The sequence below is a fragment of the Anser anser genome (assembly GCF_964211835.1).
Source record: "Anser anser genome assembly, chromosome: 11".
Classification (NCBI taxonomy): Eukaryota; Metazoa; Chordata; class Aves; order Anseriformes; family Anatidae; genus Anser; species Anser anser.
Window position 1 is genome coordinate 18,388,171 of NC_139732.1, and position 5,659 is coordinate 18,393,829.

Consider the following 5,659-nt stretch of genomic DNA (forward strand, 5'->3'; position numbering starts at 1 on the left):
TTTGCTGTTCTCCTTCCTGAGTACCAGAGTCCCCGGGGAAGCAGCGGGGCTGCCCATGACCCAGCTCACGCACGGCGGGGATGGGGAAGAGTGAAAGGGAGCAAGTCAGCAACCGGTGCTGGGCTGCGAGGTCTGTGCATTCAGTAAAATGTGGGGAGGGAAGGAAGGGAAACCCGGATCAGTATTTATAGACATCAAAATCCAGTACTAAGCATTTTGCAGAGAGGAGGAAAACAAAGATTAGGTTACTGAGGTGAACCCTACTTGCAGTCAGGCTCACCAAGCAGCATGCACGCCCTGCGGTCTCTGCTCCTGAGCAACAAGCTGCATGAGAGCTGTGCTACCTTTAGGAACCACTTGGATTGTTTTTTCTGCTGTTGTCTTTAATCTTCCTAAATCCCAACTCCAATTCCGTCTCTTGATAGCCGTCCTCTAAACAAATACCAAGGTAATAGCGATCAGCTTGTGACTGGATGTGAAAATAGAGCTGTCTCGGCATCGATTCCCACAGACAGGGCACAGATTGTCTCTGTCTCCACCTCCCACTTGCAGCACAGGAACAGCTTTCGTGCCTTTGTCACAAGTGCCAACCTGAGGAAGTTGCGATGCAAAAGCAAGGAAAGGAGCGGTGGATTTACTTGACAGCATTCGTTGCTGACAATAAATCTCTTCAGAATTTGATCCGTAAACGTTTCCTTCTCCGTGGTCCATGTCATGGGTGGCTGTTCTGGGGGGTGTGTTTCAGCCCGGCTCAGCCCCAACACATTTCTGCTTTGCAAGGGAAAACCCACACTGAACAGGACATAAAAAGTGAGCTCAGCTGCAGTGGGGAACAACTCTAGAATGGCATTCAGAGGCCATGATTAAAGAGCTGTAAATTACAAAGTGTGTTAATTCCGGACACACATTTACATGGAGTTTGTCAGACCTGGCTCTGGAACATGTATTTCCTGCAGAAACCGTCCAGAAAAGCTAACAGGCTGCTTTAAACTCCAACTTGCAAGAGGCCCCCAACCAGGATTTAATGGATTAGTATGACTGGAAAGGACCATCGCGATCATCTGGTTTTGTTTCCTATGTAACACAGCTGAAGAACTTCACCCACTCGTTTCAGCATCAAAGCCATAACTTCTGTCGAAGCTATTGCATATCTTTAGAAAGACACTCACTCTTGATTTAGAGACTGAAAGCAATGCTAAATCCGCCACATTCCTAAGCCAACTGTTCCAGCCGTTAGCTACTCTTGCTATTAAAAAGGCAGACTTCCAGGCCAAATTTATCTAGCTCCAGCTTCCTACAGTCAGATCCTGCTATGTCCTCTCTTGTTGTATGAAGGAGCGCATTACAGTCAGGTTTAAATTGTGGGGACTATCTTACAATTCACTGCAAGCTTTCTCTTCTTGGATAGTCTTGGAAATATATCACCTGCGAAGATTTATGAATGGACAAATTCATTGAAAATACCATTCGTAAAATAATGGCTAGAATAGCCCACCCTCTTTTCGCGAAGTATTTCTGTGCATTTTCCTGTGTGTGTTTTATTTCGCTTTTCATCTAGTGGCTCTGGGATGATACGGATGATGAGATATAGCTAAATATGTATCACACTTAGAGCTCTCCCTTAGCACACCAGCCGAGGTGTAATTCTGTGCATCAAAGCAGCAGTCTGTGTCACATCCAGCACAGACACTGAACAATGTCCCTTTAGAAAGGGCACAGGGTGAGAGTAGCTTTATGACACTATTGATTTATTCTGTGCCTGCAGTTAAAAACTATACCCAGACAGACAATAAAAATAACTGCTCTAACCATATAACAGCTTCCTGCTACTAAAATGGATTTTACACTTAAAGTCATGGAGGGCTTTTCTTTCTTTCTTTTTTAAGTCTCAATTACAATTTTTTTTTGAATAAATGGAAATGAGAAATTGTGAGAGCTGTTTTAGTCCTGATGTTTTCCTTTTTTTCTGATATACTTAGTGTTTAGAAAGTCCAGGATGATTTTCCTGTCGCATAGTTGTGTCGTTAAGTGGTCACCATAACCGGGTATTAATCAGGCCAGATAGTTTAGTGCAGGCTTCCTACATGCAGAAATATGCAGTAGGAGTGGTAATCTGGAATGGATTTACCATATAAAATAAAATTGATTACAGTCTTTGCGGTCAACTGGATGAGCTGGGATTGAGGTCTTGGCCTTAGATTTGAATTTTAAAATAATATCAAGAGCAACAGGATCATCTCCCAGAAAACTCCTTTTAACTCAGAAGACCCCACTGAAGGAACAGGTTTGCAGACTGAGATTTATGCAAGCTGCAATCTCTTTGCTGCATCGAAACTGGTGTTTAAACAAGTTGCTAGCAAGTTTCTGTGGTACCAGGAAAAATAGCTCAGAGAAGGGAAAAGGAGAGGGGAATCTGTTATTCAAGTGCCATTCCCTTTCTATTGGTTTTATGATTCAGGAAACATTGCCTGCATAGCACATAGTGTGAGATATTGTACCATGGCCTCCTGTCCCTGGAGATGCTCTCAGAAATTACATAATTCCATCAGTAGGGATTTTATAAAAGCAAGAAAAGATTGTAATAAATGAACCCAAATCCATGAAACATTGGTGGGAAAGTCAAGATTAGGCTCTTCACATCTGTCAGGGGGATTCTTCCACTTACTGATGTTTTATGATAAATTTCAGACAAATTAATTATCTTGTTTTAAAATTAAATTATTGAATATGTCTGCAAGATATGTTTATATTTTAATTTGTAAAAAACACAAATAGGAGTATTTCCACATAAAACCACCTTGTGGAAATCCTGTGCTCTCCAGTCCAGGGAGAGAAGACATGATTTTTTCATCCTTGCTTTTACATATCCTTTTGGTAACTCTGGCACTGGAAACCCTAATGTCAGTTCTTGCATCAGGTAGCATTGTCTGGTGAAGTGCTCAGGTGGATGTGACACCAGAGACAATGATCTCTTTTGGTTTCTCAGATTTTCACATAATGGACAGCAGACAATAACAAAGATGGAAATTAACATTTCCACTTAAATTATAGGGTTGATTATTAATCTTCCATTCACCCACACAAACCAGTATCTGGCCCTTACATTTCACACCTTCTCCCTCATACCGGATTCACCATTTCAAGAGTGCAATTTCCCAATTTTACTTACACCTCACTTTCATTTTTATTACTTTCCGTGAATATGACTATTTTACATCCTAACAATCACCACTGACTTCTGAGGGCCCACGGTGTCTGGCCAATTTTGAATGTGCAGAATCATACAGTCATCTAGCAGTTCGTTGAGCTTTTCCCTGGAGCAGCCCCAGACTGCTTTGGAGGTGCCATGGGACCCCTGCACAAAGCCAGCGTTGATGGTTTCCTGTGTGGGTGACTGCTTTGCTTGTCCCTCTGTGGCTGCACTGCTCAAGTGCAGCTCCCACGGGACCGGTCTTTAAAAGAGGTTCATGACAGCAAGTTGCACGAGAGCTCCATCAGCCTGGGGTGAAACCCTGAGCTCTTCGACTAGGAAGATAACCGGGAGCAGGATTTCTCCCTGAAAGTCCTTACAGCTCTGCAATGCTGAAAAAAATCCTTATGGGGGAGTGATCCCTTCTGGTGCTTTTCCAAGCCTGCTCTTGAGAGTAGCAGATATATTTATATTGGAGGTGGGTTGCTAAGCACAGTAACTACTCTACAGGAGCTAGGCACAACAAACCAGCTCCCCAGGTTTGACTCTGTGCTCGAATACAGCTATGTGGGCGTAGATGGCTGCATAGCTCAATAATTGTGATAGCACATAAATCCTGAGGAGGAAATTATTTAGGGTAGCTATGGCACCTGAGGGTTTGCACTGCTAAGATGCTCAACTGGAGCTGGTCTTTCCCAGGAGCAATAAAGAGGCTGATGGTTTTCATCAGCAAAGGAAACCATTCTTGATGTCTGTTGGCGCAGGTCAGAACACAGGGTGCTGCTTAGGGGATAAAGTGGGATAACAGGTCATGGAACAGCCTGACTCGAAGGGGAAAAGGTTGTGTCTCACCTGGTGCGGCCCTGTGTCATAGATTTACAGCACTTATGGAAAGGGAGCACTCAAAAACATGTGCCAACATCGAATCTTTGAATTTGCACGCTTCTGGGATTTTGTGCTAAATCCAGGAGGTTGTTTTCACATATGTTCCTGGAAGACTGAGCAAATGTATTGTGCCTCATTTCATTTCCCCTCCAAAACTGGCAAAAGAGCAGCGGAAGATCTGTATGTGCTGCGTCGTTCTGCACTTCCAGATGGAATTGTCACCTGGGAAAGAAACTGGCTCAACAAAAAAACAAGGAGGTAAACCTGGAAGATCTAAGTGGAGGTTGCTGTCTGCTGCTCAGCCAACTGGTCTTTGGGAAGTACTCTCAAAGTTCACCAGTTCACTAGCTGGATGCCAGTTTGCCAAGAGATGCTATCAGTTGATTAAAACACAGCCTGCCAGCTTCCTGCTTGATAAAACTAAGTACAATCTGAACGGGAATTTTCAAATCCATTACAGAATGACCAGCCCATCACTTAAATCAGTGTACACCACTTTGCCATGAATCATCAACGTACTTTGCTAATATATTTGTAGCAGCTAAACCTTGACAGTCTGTCAAAACCATCCCTGAGTGCCGGATTCTTGGGGGTGGGAAATGGCCGGAGCTTCGAACCACGAGGGTTTCCTGTTGTTCCTTGCTCAGCTGGGTGAAGGTCATTTCCTCTCCTCTCTTACACAGAAGAAACTGAATCCTCAGACCTTGAAGACAGGACAGGGAGCTCCTAGAAACAGCAGCAGCCCCTGCAAGGAGCTGCCTCCTGCACGGCCACCCTAGAAACAGAGGTGCAGTCTTGCAATTTATTTCTTCTGCATGCTGTAGCACCAAAAAAATAAATAAAACAAAAATAAGGCTGCAAAGCCAGGCTAGCAATTCTGCAGTGGAAGGAAGGGGCATGCTGCCAATGCATTAAGGATAATCCACTGGCTGGTTGGGGTGTTTAAAAAAAAATAAAAACACAACTCCTTTGGTGGCTCTTTGGAGGGTTTTTTTTATCTCCTGAGTTGGATCCCCAACTCCAGATACACATCAGTGTTTGCACATCAGCTGCAACGTATTCTTGATCATCCCAATGTGATAGATGGAAGTGTTACTTGACGAATTGCTGTGGGACTCTTGCTAGCTAAATGACATGGATATACCAGAAGAACAAGTCAACCCCAGCAGAAAAGTAAAGTCTTAGTGCCCTAGCAGAAATAAGATCTTAGGGGGAGAAGCAAACTGATGCAAAAGCTTCTAGAGAAAGCAAGCAAATGCAATGAAATTGGGAGGCCTTTTATTATTGATCACCTGAGCAGCAGATGATAATGAAAAGGAGAGGTCAGAGAGATAATAAGCTGTAATCATAGGAATTCTCAGGTAATGCTCTGATAACCAGTATTATCCTCCAACTCCACCATTACTTCTGCGTCTTTTTGCCTTGTCTCTCCTTCATGCCCTTCCTTCAGTTCTCCTTCCCTGTTCTTTTGTGTTGTAATTAAACACTGCACGATCTACTCAACACACACACAGACAGCACAGCATTTCTATGTAAAATGACAATACAAATTCTTATGTGGTGTAAAGTCAGTGTAACTCCATA

The 5,659-nt window shown here is 43.4% G+C and overlaps 1 protein-coding gene across 2 annotated transcripts in view; it reads right to left on the bottom strand.

The window, feature by feature from the left end:
• Window positions 1–5,659, bottom strand: part of MAF (MAF bZIP transcription factor) — a 211,466-nt gene that overhangs the window by 145,073 nt on the left and 60,734 nt on the right. The window lies entirely within an intron of this gene.